Source organism: Ahaetulla prasina, chromosome 1 (assembly GCF_028640845.1).
Source record: "Ahaetulla prasina isolate Xishuangbanna chromosome 1, ASM2864084v1, whole genome shotgun sequence".
NCBI classification, from domain to species: Eukaryota; Metazoa; Chordata; class Lepidosauria; order Squamata; family Colubridae; genus Ahaetulla; species Ahaetulla prasina.
Window position 1 is genome coordinate 79,154,346 of NC_080539.1, and position 16,607 is coordinate 79,170,952.

A 16,607-nucleotide genomic window follows, 5' to 3' on the forward strand; every position below is an offset into this window, starting at 1 on the left:
TCTGCAGCTCTTCCACATCTCCAATTTGTCACTTCTGTTGCATCTTCTATGTGTCCATCCAGGTCCCCACTCAGAGCTCCAGTCTTCTGAACTCACCAGAAAATTGATTTGGAGGAATTAAGAACCCTTCAAAACACTCTTCAAGACTTCACAGAGAAAAGCAACTCTCTCTGAATGAATAGAAGGGGAATTCTGTTCATGCAACAAAATCATTCCATTGTGAGATTGAAGAGCATCTTTGCTTCAAATACATTGGGACAATAATGTGCACAAAACCACTTTGTACCAATTCTTTAAACAACTCCCATTCCCCCTGGATTTGTAAAATAGAATGAGATGTATGGCCAATAATTTGAGGCTGGAAAATTGTTAAACATTATAGTGTGTTGGGTATGTAAATGATGAAATCTCCAAAAAGAATTGCTGTTCATGACAAAAATAGAAAAAGAAATAGAAGATTATGTTGATTTCAGACCTGGGCACTACGTAGAATAAGTGCCATTCCAGCTAGGAAATCCAGATGCAGGTAGACTGAAATATTTCTTGAGAGTACTAGATTAGGAGAACATTAGTTTCTCTATGCTGAGCCAAATTCAGAGATTTTCCTTATTGGTTTTTTAAAAAAATGAAGAATTAAGCTCCAAAGGCCATTTGTAATGGATTGACATAAATCCTTAAATCAGGGATAGAGGGATAGAGAACATGTGGTGCTCCAAGTACTGGGGAACTACAACTTTCAACAACCGCAGCCAGTAATGAGAGGTGCTGGGAGTTATGGCTCTCCAGATGTTGCTGAACTTCAAATATTCAGTCCTTGCCTTGATTCATTCCATATTTGTTCAAATGAATATTATGCCACTTGAGGAATAGTCTCTTAAATAAATGACAAAGAACCTATTATGTCTAAGAACGTGGAACATTCTCTGTGAGGTCAATGATCTGTCACAGTGGTACAAAAACACTATTGAGAACATATTGGAATCCCCTGATCTGTCTTCTAAACAGCAAGCATAAGTCGTGGCAAGTCTGTACTACTCATTACTTCAAGCTGAGAAACCATAGCAGCCTGTTCTCCTGTTAACACAGATTTATTTCCAACAGCACATGTACTAACATACTTTAGGACTTTAGGGGAAAAAAATACCCCAATCAGTTATCTTTGTTAGATGTGGCCAGTATTTTCATTTTAGATAAATGAGGGCAAGATATTGGCCATCTGAGAAGTCCAAGACTAAACTGGACTTTGAATCTAAGCATCTCTGACCCCGGTTTAGAAAACAAATACATGTGCTTCTGAGTAAAGAGATTATTGTGTAAACAAGTTAAACTTTTTACGCAGAATTCCCAGTACTTCTAGTTAATTCTCACCACACTATTCCACATCCCATCTCCATCTGGCTGATTAACACCCTTTAGGAATCTGCAGATTTATTCCCCAGCTCCTATCTTATATTAAATAAGATATTTATAGATCTGAAATTATGCCTGCAAGATATTTTCATCCTTACACATACCCTTAAATGTTTCTCAAAAAGTAACAGAACTCTATGCCACATAGCTTTTAAATATTCAGATCCTTTAGCACAAATATAATCAAAGTATTTCAAATGTAAAATACTTGAATTACCAGTCAGACAGAAAGTACCATGATCTAGTTAAAATTGCTAAACCTATTCAAATAGCCATGCAGAAGTTCACTTTGGAATATGCTGGAGAGTCTGAGTTTGTCAAAATTAATTTGCTATTTTGGGCAGAATGGGGAGCAATCCTCATTTGTGTCAATTGGGTTTAATGAAGTACATATGTATTTTTCTTATTAAAATTAGTGGTATTTATAACAGATTAACATTGGCTGAATTGTGCCCTCCCATCCTTTTATCTAATTCACCAGCTACCTAATCTAATCACCACAACGACCCATTCCAAAGTTTTTGGACTACTCATGAATATGAGATTCATACATTGAGTCTATCATGTATGGAAATATTTGCTTGCAAAAAATTTTTTTTTCAAATATTGCTTAAGAGCCAGAAATTGTATACTGCTACATTGTAAAAATCGCTTAAAATGAATCTTCTATCTCCTTGTTGACTCTTTGGGAGTTTTTCATGGATGAAAAACTTGAACAAAAATTTGCTTCTGATTGTTGTGGACAAAGGTCAAAGCATATTTAGTTACAGTCTTTACTAAACAACAATTCTACCTTCCCATGCACATGAGCTTCAAGTACAAAGGTGGTTTCCACCATTTATTATGTGCAGGATGTTGTGGACCATTATTACAATGTAAAATACAAAACCTATAGTCTAATATGGTCTAAATAGAAGCACTCATTTTAATATTTTGTTAAAAATTAATAGCTGTAATCATTGTAATCTACATTCTAATGGAGAAGAACAGAAGATATTTAAAACAAGGAACGCCCGCTTTAAAAGTCATCAGTGTTTTCCTTAGAACATTGCAGCAAATCTTACTGTGAAAAGTGTTCAAGTAATCAGATAGGTCCTTATACTTTAGCATCTGGTTCAAACTATACAGTCAGTTTTAATCTTACAAATATTTATTGGAATAAGTGATAATTTAAGTATCAGAACTGATGTTACATAAATAGATGATAAATACAATTGAAATATGCTTACCCTTTTGTGATGGGAGCATTCTGATTAAGGCACACAGTAAAGAAGCTGTATTTGATATCCTCAAGAAACCTTTGCCACATCCAGCCATTTCTAATAAAAAATTATTAAACTGTCAAAAAACATTACAATTACAGCAATAGAGATAAGGTTAGAAACTATATAGGAAGAGCAGGGATGTCAAACTGGCGGCCCGTGGGCCAGATGCGTCACACGCAGGCCACACCCACCCCTGCAAAAAAAAAATCACAATATGTCACATGACATGATCGAGTTTGACACCTGTGGGATAGAGGAACACATACAGTTTCTTGAAACCATGTAGCTCAAAACGTACAACCTTCCACTAAGTTATACTATATAATGCAACAGATTTTTTTTAAAAAAATTATATTGGTAGTCTTCGACTTCCAACCATTCATTTAATGGTCATTCAAAGTTATAAGGGCACTTATAACCAGTTCTCATACTTAGGACTATTGCAGCATAGTCATGTGATCAAACTTTGGGTGCTTGGCAACTGTCATGTATTTACAAAGTTGGCAGCATCCAGGGGTCCTGGGATTGTCATTTGAGCCCTTCTTAGGGAGTGTTTGACAAGTGGTAGTAAGCAAAGTCAATGGAGGAAGCCAGATTTGCTTAGCGATCCACATGATTTACTTAACAACTGTAGTGATTCACTTAACCGTGGCAAAAGTCATAAAATGAAGCGTGACTCAAGTAACAACAGCCTTGCTTAGCAATGGACATGTTGGGCTCAATTGTGGTCACAAGTCAAGGACTCCCTGTACATGGGACATAAACCAAATTAATATAATTAATTGTAACTGCATTTAACTATAAACAGGCTTAGTTTTTGTCTTGGTCCATTTGCATTCTGGAGGTAGCAAGAGCATGAACACCCCATAGCATTCCAGTTAGGGGAAGAAAAGCAGCTATCCCCTAAACCAAAGCAAAAATGCCTGTTTTCTTGCTTCACATTTCAGTCTTCCCTTTTGCTTCATCAAGACATATCATGGTAGAGCTGAACAATGCTGCACCTGTATAAAATAAGAAATCCAAGGACATGTTTAAATTCTAGGGAAGTTGTGCTACTCAGACAGCAGAGCACTTCATTGACGATATTAGTGATTTTATTTCCTGGTTAACTATAGATATCTTGGCTACATTTTGAAATTTTAACTACAAGCAATGGAATACCGAAAATAAATAGAAATAGTTCATTTTGTACTGCCCCCCCCTCTCCCCCATCATCAGGACCCCATTGTATGGCACTAATCCAAGTGTCCTCCTCTTTGAACGGTCAGCACTTCTTGCAGCTGGTCAGTTGGGTGGGGGGCACTAACATTAGCAGCTTGCCAGCGTTCTGTCATCTTCCTTGTTCTTCTCTTGCCACATTTTTTTTCTAGTAAGTTGGGACAAGTATAGCCCTAATAGACTCTGTGCAGGAGGAAAGCAAAGCCACTGGTTATGCAATGGTAAAGGATGGTGAAATTGTACCAATGTATCATATTATCTAGCTATCTGATGGGAGGGGGGAAATCCAGGAGGCAGGATGAGGCGAGAGTTTCTACCAATAAGAAGCATTTTGCAGGATAGGAAACATTTTTGCAACATTTTCTCTGGAGTAGGAACCAAGCAGAAACCTAATCATCTTGACTTTTCATAGAGATACAGGGGTAGTACATCTGTGGACAGTTTTTGGAATGCAGCAAACATCAAAACAAAATAAGGTTTCCCAACAAAATTATAATTAAACATACAAATCATTTCTACTATATCCCATTCTTTTTTTTAAAAAAATCCTGGTTCAAATCAAATTGGGTCTGTAGTCGTTACAAAATGAAGTTCAGTCTAATGAACTCTCAGAAAAAATGGAACTTCACAATTCTGGAACAGCCTATAAGAAAATTCAGCATGTATTCTCAGGGCAGGTGTTCCAATGAACCCCAAGTGGTACTGAAGATTTTAATAAGGCAAGCAGTTCCTTAAACTAGATGAATCCACACAATTCAGTGCTTGAATTGAGCCAAGAAACAAAGACGAGCCCCACAAAAAATCCGAAACGCTGCTTGCTCTTGTTAAAATATTGCAACAATTTTTGACAGCCATAGTCTTTTGCTTGTCATAGGTATATGCCATAAAGGAGCCCCATGTGAGAGCATTGCAGTAGTCCAGGCGAGAGGTAACAAGGGCATGAGTGACTGTGCATAAGGCATCCCGGTCCAGGAAGGGCGCAACTGGCGGATCAGGCGAACCTGATAAAATGCTCTCCTGGAGACGGTCGCCAAATGGTCTTCAAAGGACAACCGCCATCCAGGAGCACGCCCAAGTTGCGTACCTTCTCCATCGGGCCAATGATTCACCCCGACAGACAGCCGCATCTGCAGCTGACTGTACCGAGTGCCGGCATCCACAGCCACTCCGTCTTGGAGGATTAAGTTTGAGCCTGTTCCTCCCCATCCAGACCCGTCGGCTTCCAGACACCGGGACAACACTTGACAGCTTCACTGGGGTGGCCGGGGTGGAAAAGTACAGCTGGGTGTCATCAGCGTACAGTTGGTATCTCACCCCAAAGCCACTGATGATCTCACCCAGCGGCTTCATATAGATGTTGAACAGGAGGGTGAGAGAATCGACCCTGTGGCACCCCACACATGAGGCACCTTGGGTCGATCTCTGCCCCCTGTCAACACCGTCTGCGTCCGATCAGAGAGGTAGGAGGAGAACCACCGATAAGCGGTGCCTCCACTCCCAACCCCTCCAACCGGCGCAGCAGGATACCATGGTCGATGGTATCAAAAGCCGCTGAGAGGTCTAATAGGACCAGGGCAGAGGTAACCCCTATCCCTGGCCCTCCAGAGATCATCCACCAGCGCGACCAAAGCTGTCTCCGTACTGTATCCGGGCCGGAAGCCGGACTGGAGCAGGTCTAGATAGACAGCTTCATCCAGGTACTGGGGTAGCTGACATGCCACCACACTCTCTACAACCTTCGCCGTGGCGAAGATTGAGACTGGCCGGTAGTTCCCTAAAACAGCTGGGTCCAGGAAGGCTTCTTGAGGAGGGTCTCACCACAGCCTCTTTCAAGGCCGCGGAAAGACCCCTCCCGCAGAGAAGCATTTGTAATCCCTGGAGCCAGCCTCGTGTCACCTCCTGAGTAGCCAGTACTAACCAGGAGGCACGGATCCAATAAACATGTGGTGGCGTTCAGCCTGCCCAGCAACCTGTCCATGTCCTCGGAGTCACAGGATCAAAGTCATCCCAAACCACCTCAACAAGACGGGCCTCGGAACCCTCGCCTGGATCTACCCAATTTTGATCCAATCCGTCCCGAAGCTGAGCGATTTTGTCGTATAGATAACCGTTAAACTCCTCGGCACGCCCTTGTAGGGGGTCCTCCCGCCCCTCCTGTTGGAGGAGCGAGCGGGTCACCCGAAACAGGGCGGCCGGGCGGTTATCTGCCGACGCAATGAGGGAGGAAACGTAGGAACGCTTCGCAACCCTCATTGCCACTAGGTAGGTCCTACTATAGGACCTAACTAGTGTCGGTCAACCTCAGGCGGCTGGATCTCCAGGCACTCTCTAGGCGTCTTCTCCGGCGCTTCATCTCCCTCAGCTCCTCGGAGAACCAAGGAGCTGGTTGAGACTGGCGCCGGGTCAGAGGCCGCAAAGGCACGACACGGTCCAAAGCTCCAGCCGCGGCCCGTTCCCAGGCCGCAACTAGCTCTTCAGTCGAGTCGTGGGACAAGTGTTCGGAAACGCCCAAGCCCCGTCAGGAACCTCTCCGGGTCCATCAGGCGCCTGGGACGGAACCAACGCATTGGTTCCGTCTCCCTGCGATGGTGGGTAGCGGTCAGAAAGTCTAGACGAAGGAGAAAATGATCTGACCATGACAAAGGTTCCACAACTAAATCATTTAAAACCAGATCATTAAACCACTGGCCAGAGATAAAAATCAGGTCTAGGGTACCTCCCCGACGTGGGTAGGGCCGTCAATTAACTGAATCAGGTCCATGGCCGTCATGGAAGCCATGAACTCCTGAGCTGTCGAGGATGCTACGCCGGCTGATGGCAAATTGAAATCCCCCATGACCAGCAGTCTGGGGGTCTCAACTGCCAACCCGGCCAGCAACTCTAACAACTCAGGCAGGGCTGTAGTCACGCAGCAAGGAGCCAGGTGCGTGATCAACAAGCCCACCTGAGTTCTCGACCCCACTTCACGAAGAGGGATTCACACCCAGCTATCTGAGGCACAGTGGTCTCCCTCGGCTCCAGACTCTCCTTGATGATAACCGCCACCCCTCCACCCCTACCCTGGGCCCTCGGCTGATGGAATGCTCGGAAGCCTGGTGGGCACATCTCCACTAGGGGAACCCCCCCTTCAGTGCCCAACCAGGTCTCCGTGCGCCCATAACGTCCGCGGTCCCTTCCTGAATAAGATCTGAAATCAGGGGGGCTTTATTAACCGCGGACCTGGCATTACATAACATCAGCCGGAGGCCCAGGTCCCGATTATCCTGGCCACTCGGGTCACGGGAAATTCCTGGGGGGCCGGAGCACGCAATCGCTCGTAAACAGCGAGGGCGAGCCCCCAAAACCTGATGTGGCCCCCCCCTTCCGTCATATCTGCCTCTCCCACTTACCGTAATAATAGCTCGACCCTGACAAACTGGAACGACACCCCTCGCCATAACCCCAGGACCTATTAAGTTACCGCCGCGAACACATGGTGGACCTAGCCCCTTCCCTGATGGGCCCATCCACCCCCCAGAACCAAACCCGTCAGTTTCCCTCCCCCCCTTAAAATTCCCCTTAAAACTCCCTGGTAAAAAACGATTAAAACAGTTCATTAAAAATCCCCTAAGCCTCCTAGATTTCGTGATGCCAACTCTCGGGGTTCCAAAACCCGTCCTCGAGATGTGCCCTCGATAGTGTGGAGGGCCAGACCTGCGAGAGAGGGGAATCTCGCAGGGCAAGAAGGTCCGCAGTTGAAAATCTTCGCATCAATAAAAATACAGCACAGTCAGCAGTCCATCCAAGCCGGTCAAGATGGCAAAATGTCATTGCAGCAAGACTAGAGTCCCTGGCTGGCGAGATGGACAATGGACTTCCAGGATTCCGTGGGGCCGTTATTCTACCCCCAAACCCAAACGGCCCCACTTTCCCAGGTCCAGATGATAAGCCATTCTCCTCCAAGTCAGTCCGTACGGCCTTGGTGTTACAGTCACTCTGGGCCTTGATGTCAGAAAAAGGGGGGTCTAAAAGAGGGCCAGCCTCGCCTCCAACTCCTCCCTCGGCGGGCCGAACCCTCCAGATGACACATCCGACCCCCTGCGCTACCACTCAGCGACCGATCTTCTCCTGTCTCCTCGTCTCTGGCAAATGATGGAGAAAAGTACTCAAAAGTTCTCAAACGTTGATAGAAAGTCCTCGGCCCCTGGGAGTAGGGGAGGCCGTCCGCCGCCGCTGCCACCGCCGGCGGAGCCCGAGGGCCAGGCGCAACCACCGCGGCCATCACCCCAGCCATGGCCCACCAGAGGACAGAGGAAACGCCGAGAAAAACGCCAAGAGCCGAGGGGAGGAAGTCCGGCCAGGCCCTCTCCGGCATCGATGAAAAAAGTCTTAGCCCCTGGGGGAAGGCCGCCGCCGCCGCCGCCGCCAGACCCGAAAGTCATACAGCGACCGCCACGGCCGCGGCCGCCACCCCCAGCAGGCCAAGGGAGACACCGAGGGAGCCGCCGAGCCGCCGAGGGAGCCACAGAGCCCCCGCCGCGCCGCCTCCGAGCCACCACAGGGCCGCCGAGCCCACCGCCAAACGACCGCAGGCCCAGGCCGGCCGTGGGAGGCATCGAGGACGCCGCTGAAGCCGCCGAAGCCTCCGAGCCCACCAGCTGTTCCGAGGCTCCGGAGGGAGCCGCTGAGGGAGCCGCCAAGCAGCTGAGCCCCCCACCGAGCGGCCGCTGAGGGAGCCGCCAAGCAGCTGAGCCCCCCACCGAGCGGCCACCGCCCCAAGCCGGCCGTGGAGACGCCGCCCCAAACAGGCCTAGGAAGCCGCCGGAGGAAGCCGCGGGCGAGCGAAGCCGCCGAGACCGCCGAGCCTATCAGCTGTTCCGAGGCTCCGGTCCCGGCCAGCCCCAGCCCAAACGCCGCTTCAGATGTTCTCCCGGCAGGGTCCGGGACCGAGAGGGCCCAAAAACAGCCCCTCTCGGTCCCAGACCCCCGGAAAGGCCACCAACCGCACCGCCGAAGATCCTCAACGCGCCATCTTGGCGCATGCGCAAAAGGTAATTCTATGTATATATCTTGGCTACATTTTGAAATTTTAACTACAAGCAATGGAATATCGAAAATAAATAGAAATAATTCATTTTGTACTGCCCCCCCCCTCTCCCCCATCATCAGGACCCCATTGTATGGCACTAATCCAAGTGTCCTCCTCTTTGAACGGTCAGCACTTCTTGCAGCTGGTCAGGTGGGTGGGGGGCACTAACATTAGCAGCTTGCCAGCGTTCTGTCATCTTCCTTGTTCTTCTCTTGCCACATTTTTTTTCTAGTAAGTTGGGACAAGTATAGCCCTAATAGACTCTGTGCAGGAGGAAAGCAAAGCCACTGGTTATGCAATGGTAAAGGATGGTGAAATTGTACCAATGTATCATATTATCTAGCTATCTGATAGGAGGGGGGAAATCCAGGAGGCAGGATGAGGCGAGAGTTTCTACCAATAAGAAGCATTTTGCAGGATAGGAAACATTTTTGCAACATTTTCTCTGGAGTAGGAACCAAGCAGAAACCTAATCATCTTGACTTTTCATAGAGATACAGGGGTAGTACATCTGTGGACAGTTTTTGGAATGCAGCAAACATCAAAACAAAATAAGGTTTCCCAACAAAATTATAATTAAACATACAAATCATTTCTACTATATCCCATTCTTTTTTTAAAAAAAATCCTGGTTCAAATCAAATTGGGTCTGTAGTCGTTACAAAATGAAGTTCAGTCTAATGAACTCTCAGAAAAAATGGAACTTCACAATTCTGGAACAGCCTATAAGAAAATTCAGCATGTATTCTCAGGGCAGGTGTTCCAATGAACCCCAAGTGGTACTGAAGATTTTAATAAGGCAAGCAGTTCCTTAAACTAGATGAATCCACACAATTCAGTGCTTGAATTGAGCCAAGAAACAAAGACGAGCCCCACAAAAAATCCGAAACGCTGCTTGCTCTTGTTAAAATATTGCAACAATTTTTGACAGCCATAGTCTTTTGCTTGTCATAGGTATATGCCATAAACCTAACTGTGTTTAGCTGAATTTGAAAATATGTGTGAATATTTTCATACAGAGCCCCCACTGTAACACTTTTCCTTTCTTTAGGAAAAGAGTAATAACAAACTAATCCTGGTCTGAGACAGTACATTCATGCAAAGTTGTCTAGTTGAAGCAGAATGTGATAGGGATGCTAATTTGAATGCACACACAAATGCATATCCCACTGAAATGTCACCATCTGCACTACATTATTTTCGATAGGAATTGGATTAAAGCATGAATGACTACCCATGTTCTGTTCAACTACATGCAACTGAAGTCCGACTGGGGGAATTGTTCAGCCTGGTACTGGCAAGGGATAAAACCACCAGTATCGCAGAATGCAACATCAAGTAATGTCCTAATCTCTTGAGTAGTGATTATGCTAACTCTCTTATTTCCCAAGTTTAGAAAGGGGTGTAAATAGGAGAGCATCACCAGTCAATGTAATGTCATCAAAAATCCACACTGATAAAAATAGGACACAACTGACAACAAATTGTTAAGTATGCTATCCCTCATTGGCTCGATTTGGGCATGAAGTAGATTACTCAATTAAAAAGTAGTTCAGAGGTGATGGCACACTGTGGACATAATAATCATAGACAGCTATAAAAATGCATTAAAAGCGTAGAAAGTTATTGGTAGACTCTTTTAACCCATCACCTGAAACAATCTTCCCAGGGAAACATAATAAAATACACCAATATTTAACCAGATATGATCCTCCTGTATATAAGATATGGAAAACCATTTATTGAATGGAAATTATCATGATGTGCATATTTGATTTAGATGAATTTTATGGTGAGATGTATAGAAGCTCATGAGAGCTCCCTGAATCACTAACTTTTTGTCCAGTTCTGAATTGAGAGGAGCCAATCTTAAGAAATAATTTTAATCCCATTATGTACTTTGTTTCTGGCAAGAGAGAAAACTGTCTCATGCAGCCAAGAAGAATAAACGCCTGTCAGTTCATTTAACCCTCAAGTGTCATCTCATGTAACCTCAGCTTTACGGCAGCATGGACAGTCTGAAAGCAATTGTGAATGATAGATAGATAGATCAGAAAAGAGAAAAATTAAAATAAATGTACCACCACATTCTTAACATGATTTTACTCTCTGCTTATAATCTCCTTCAATGCATATGTTTACAATATCTGGAGTAATAATTATTAAATATAGTAAAATACCTCTAAACTTGGCTCTGAGTATAATTGTACTTCTAGCGAGAAGAAAAAAAAATACTGAAGTTTTGACAGCATGCCACTTCCTCCTCCCCCAGCTTTTAACAGAAACGGCCTCCAGTGAAATAATCCAAGCTGTGTTCAAGAAGTTGGCAAGTGGGTCCAATTAAATGCGGTTTTAGTGTATTCTGGCATTTGCATAGCTACTGTGCCAAAAAAAATTTTTTTTTCAAAAAATGTGCTTTTGTCCAGGCACTGTCAAATAAATAATGCTGTATTTTCAAAAAAGATGAAGGGTGGACTTACTAAGGTGGAAGCCCCAATTGGATATGGTAAAGTTTACTTCTAAGTAAGAATACATAAAATTGAGCTGTATCTTCCATTAACTTATTTGTGGTCTGCAATGTGCTAAAGTATAAGAATATTATTCTCCCATATATATAAATAAGAGATAATAAACCAAAGCATATATTCCATTTCTCCAACTGATTTGAAACAAAATAATAGATTGCATTTTAGGGTGTTTCTTTTCTTTTTTCTTTACAACATCTCTTTAAAATTATTCTGGGCTCCAAATTAATTAGTTCCATAATCTTTTAGCAAATAAATCCATGCCATTTTAAATCTCCTTTGTTTAGGATGATTATTGAAGAGTTTCACAGTTATTTATATAAAAAAAGAGCTATTTCTCCACTCATATCCACTTATATGATTTCAAATGTTCAACATTGGAAAACAAATGTACAGGGCTCAACAATCTCAATTCTCCACTTAAATGAAAGCCTTAGTATACTCTGCTTACCTTGTTTCCTTGTATTAAGAAGAAGAAAAGATTGAGCATTTTATCGTTTTAAATTTTAAAAGAAATTACAAAGAATGGATCTTTCTCCAAATTAGACTTCAATTTTCATGTGTGGGTTAACTTAAAACAAATGCAGTTTTTCATCAGACAGATGTAACTTTTAGTAAATTAATGGTAGATTAGAGGATGTCTCTCTCTCTCTCTTTCTCTCATTTTAAAAACCTCCCTAACTCCAGTCTGTGCAATGGAGCAGTTAATTTCTTTTGGACTCCGGCTATGGCATCAAGCTGCTTTTTCTCCCCATTTAGGAATGAGATCTTCACCCAAACAAACAATTAAATAATCAACAAATAAGAATATTTAACCAAAAATAAACACAGGGAATTACCCAAATCCTAAAAGCTATAAATTAAATTCATCCAGACACAAAAGAATGTTGAGTCACCCACTAAGCTGAGAGGAAGTGAAATGCATTCTGGTTCTGATGCTTTGTAAAAAGGTGACTACCTCAGAGATATTGAAAATGATTAAAACACTCCTAATGCCAAGACCCTGAATAGTCAAGGACAAGTATTAAGGGTTAAACAGTAGATTCCTAATATGTAACAAAACAAAACAAAACAAGCAATAGTTTATTACTGTTGGGAAAACTCATCTGTAAGAAAAAGAAGGCGTGACTTTTGCTCATGTCCTTCTTTCCTTCCATTCTTTCTCAAAATCTGCTTCCGAGAATTAGAGAGACCAGTCAGTGCACAATATAAAGTTTGTTAAGAGGGAGCCCGTTTGGTGATGGCAGTAATAGTCTTGATGGTGGCAAGAACTTTATGCTACTGAATGTCATCTCTACATTTTTTATAAATGATGTTTAGAGTTCCTTTTATTCAGAAACATATTACTTGCGAATGAAACAAATGACTTGAGAATAAAAAATAACTATTTCATGTTATTTTTATCATGAAATCATATTTCATGAATTCATAAAAATCATCTTAAATTGTAAAGATTTTTTTTATTAAAACATGTAAAACTTAAAAAAATCATAACTATTTCAAAATCAAATACTTTTAAGTCAACCTGGTTTTCGTTGTAGCTGCTTTTATTTTTAAGAATATAAAGAAATATCACTTACAGAAAACTCTAAACTTCTCATCTTGGAAAACCAGTCAAATTAATGCCTTTGTCACAGTGTCTTTGTGAGAATTCACCATATGAGCCAGTGGTGGAATTCAATTTTTTTTTACTACCGGTTCTGTGGGCGTGGCTTGATGGGCATGGCAGAGGAAGGATACTGCAAAATCTCCATTCCCACCCCACTCCAGGGGAAGGACACTGCAAAATCCCCATTCCTTCACCACTCCTGGGGGAAGGATATTGCAAAATCTCTATCCCCACCCCACTCTGGGGCCAGCCAGAGATGGTATTTGCCGGTTCTCTGAACCACTCAAGATTTCCACTACTGGTTCCCCAGAACCTGTCAGAACCTGCAGAATAGCACCCCTGATGTGAGCCTTTAAAAAAAAAAAGCCCACTATGTTTTCATTAAGAACATTAAAAAATGGCCAAAAAAACCACCACCATGATGCTTCATGTCTGGTACTTAGCTAGAATAACAGGTCACAGTAAACAAGTCATCATGGTTTACAAACTAGAGTGGATGGATTTATGAAACATGCTTAGGTTAAAATTAAACTCTGTGCAAAAGAAATGGGAAAGGTTTTTTTTTTCTTTACAGAAAGTATGCCTTATTTTTTTCCTCCATTATAACTGTTCTCCTCTGAACCAAGAGAGACACATTTTCAGATTTCAGTAAATTATGATATACTTTGTGCAACCTTGTATAAAACCCAGTAGGTTTGCGAATAAATTGCTACTATGCAACATTACCAATGCATGTTAAAAATATCTCTTTTATTAAAAGGATGTGTGCTTTTATTTCATTCATAGATCAACCTAATTTAATATTGTAGGTCTCCCAGAGTTACCCCTGGTAAGATGGGCGGCCCATAAATTGAATAAATAATAATAATAATAATAATAATAATAATAATAATAATAATAATAATAATAATAATAATAATAATAATAATGTCTCAATAATACAGAGCCAGGTAGTTGGCAGAAATGGGAGTAGTCCAAATGTAGTACATCCTGCTCCTTCCTGCACCTGCTAAAATTGCCCTTCTGCAAACTATCTGCATTTAAATGTTTTTTAAAAGAATTTTTCAACAGAATAACACAAATTTTTGAATTGAAGGTAAGAATAGGAAAAGGAAATATGTGAAAAAATAAAATAGAAAAAAGACAAGAAGATTGAATCCACTTTTTTATTCCTGTAACAGCAGTTATATTTATATTTTACCCTCTTTCTTTAAGCTGCATTAAATGCTACAAATGAAATCATCATGAAACCACAATATGGCTGCTATTTTCTTCTCTGCTGTTTATAGTGGAAAGATCTCTACCCATGCGATGCTGATGGTTTGCAAAAGTTTACAGGCACTAACCCCAAGATGCTGAATCAATCTGTTCAATAGTTACACTGACTGGGAAATTTGGAGAGTTCCTACTCATCTGTAGGGCAATAGGTGGAGAAAGACTGCTGTCTCTATATAATATTTAGAGGTACTGCAACCTGACTGATCCATCCACAGTTACTCTCTCTGCTCTGGGGTAGCAGTAATCAGAGTTCACAGGCCACATTTAAAATTCTCAATTTTCTAGCATTTGGCTTTGACATTATTTGAGTGAATGTTTACTCTCAGGTTTGAGAGTACACGTATAGGCAACTGACAAGTCCACTAGAAGTTAGAAGCACTTCAGAAGGAATTTTGTTTCAGTTACTGTCAGCTTAAGCAAATCTCTACAAGGCAGAGATATATTTCATGGTGAACAGAATACTTTTTTAGAAACTTCTCATGGTGGTAGAGGCAACACACACCTCTCTCCGATGCTTGTAAATCACAGAACATATTGTACAGGAATCTCTACTTTTTGAGACTTTCTTTTTTGGAACTACGGGAGAAAGAAGTGGAAAGAAGCAAGATGTGTTGCAAAGAAATGGCAAGAAGGGAAAAAAGCACTTTCCTACTCACAGTTGCCCTTCTCAGCATGTTATTTAAAAACCCTTCAGGCTGTATGGATGTGTGTATGCATTTATAATGAAATTTTTGAATCTTTATTTCCTGATGGTTCAACTTATAAAGTATGCTTTCCTATTTTTACATGTACTTGTTTTATATTCTCTTATTCATAGTTAACCATGTTTTCCTTTACATTCATGTAATATATCTAATTTAAATATATTATTGTCATAATTAAATTCAAATCATTGCAGTTGCCCAATATGTCTAAACTGCTAAACTGTAGCTGGCTAGTTTGTGATTCAAACATAGGACATTTCTATAGCATGATGTTTCCACTTCTAATTCACTCAAAACAATTTGCAATCATCACTTTTGCAGACCTTGAAACTTTCAAAATGCATAGGTGACACCATGAACCAGTTCTCATGCGTCAGCCAATCAGTGAAACAGTGAAAAAGAGATCATCTGATCAATAGTTCTATTTAGCCATGGTTGTATGGCAATCACTGGCTGCCGATAAGCACTTGGGCCAAGGAATAGGGGTATAAATGCAGGAGACAGGGTGAAGCAAGAGTTTCTGCCAAGGGAAAAATGGTCTGCCCACAAAGGTCCAACCCTGCAGAATGAAAAAAAAAACCCAGCTTTGCACTGCTCTTAGACTGGAACTGGAGTAGAAATATGTTGAGTTAGCTCCCTAAACCAGCCAATGTTAGATAAGATAACCTTTACTGACATTTTTACTGTGGGCACCTTGGCACACATTAAAAATGAAATTCTATTGCCTACTCTCAAAAGTGTACACATATAGACATGCTATATACATACACATGTAAATACCTACTCAGACATATAAATACATATGTTAATTATTGTCCATGTTAAATACATGGCAGAAAGAGGAAGCTTGGATGTTCTGCTTCGAATACCACGAAGCCGCCTCCCAGAAGGAAACAAGGAAAACAGATCATGAAAAGGATGTGTAGCATCCCAGACAATCCTACGGTCCCTGCTCAAGCAACTCTTACATGCCATGTCCTGGTTAGAAAGGAGTGAATTGCCAATAATCTTTTCTGGTCTCCTCACCACACTCTGCACCACCTTCCTATCTGAAGCAGTAATGCTTCCAAACCAGACTGTAAAGCAATATGACAGGATGCTCTCGATCGTCCCTCTATTGAAAGTGGTAAGGACAGGAAGATGTACTTTTCTCATGTGACGCAGAAAATGCATTCGCTGCTGTGCCTGCTTCTCCAGTGAAGTTGTTGTAAGATCACTCAGGTTAGCAGCTGCTCCTGAACTGATGAAAAATCCTGGTGGCATGATATCCATGGACTGTCAAATTTTAGAAAATAAACATGCTAGGACTGTTCTCTAAAGGGTTTTTTTTTGTTATTTAAAAAAAGATTTGGGGGAAGCTGTGAGAACTGCAGAGGTAAATTGAAGAGCCTCCTCCTTCAGATCTCTCTCTCTCTTATGTAGGTGCAAAGAATACACATTGATTATGTTGAACAAAGAAATAAAGTGGTTGGTGGGATAATCTTGGGGCTAAAGTAGAAATAAGCCCAGCCAATTAAAGAATATGTAGAG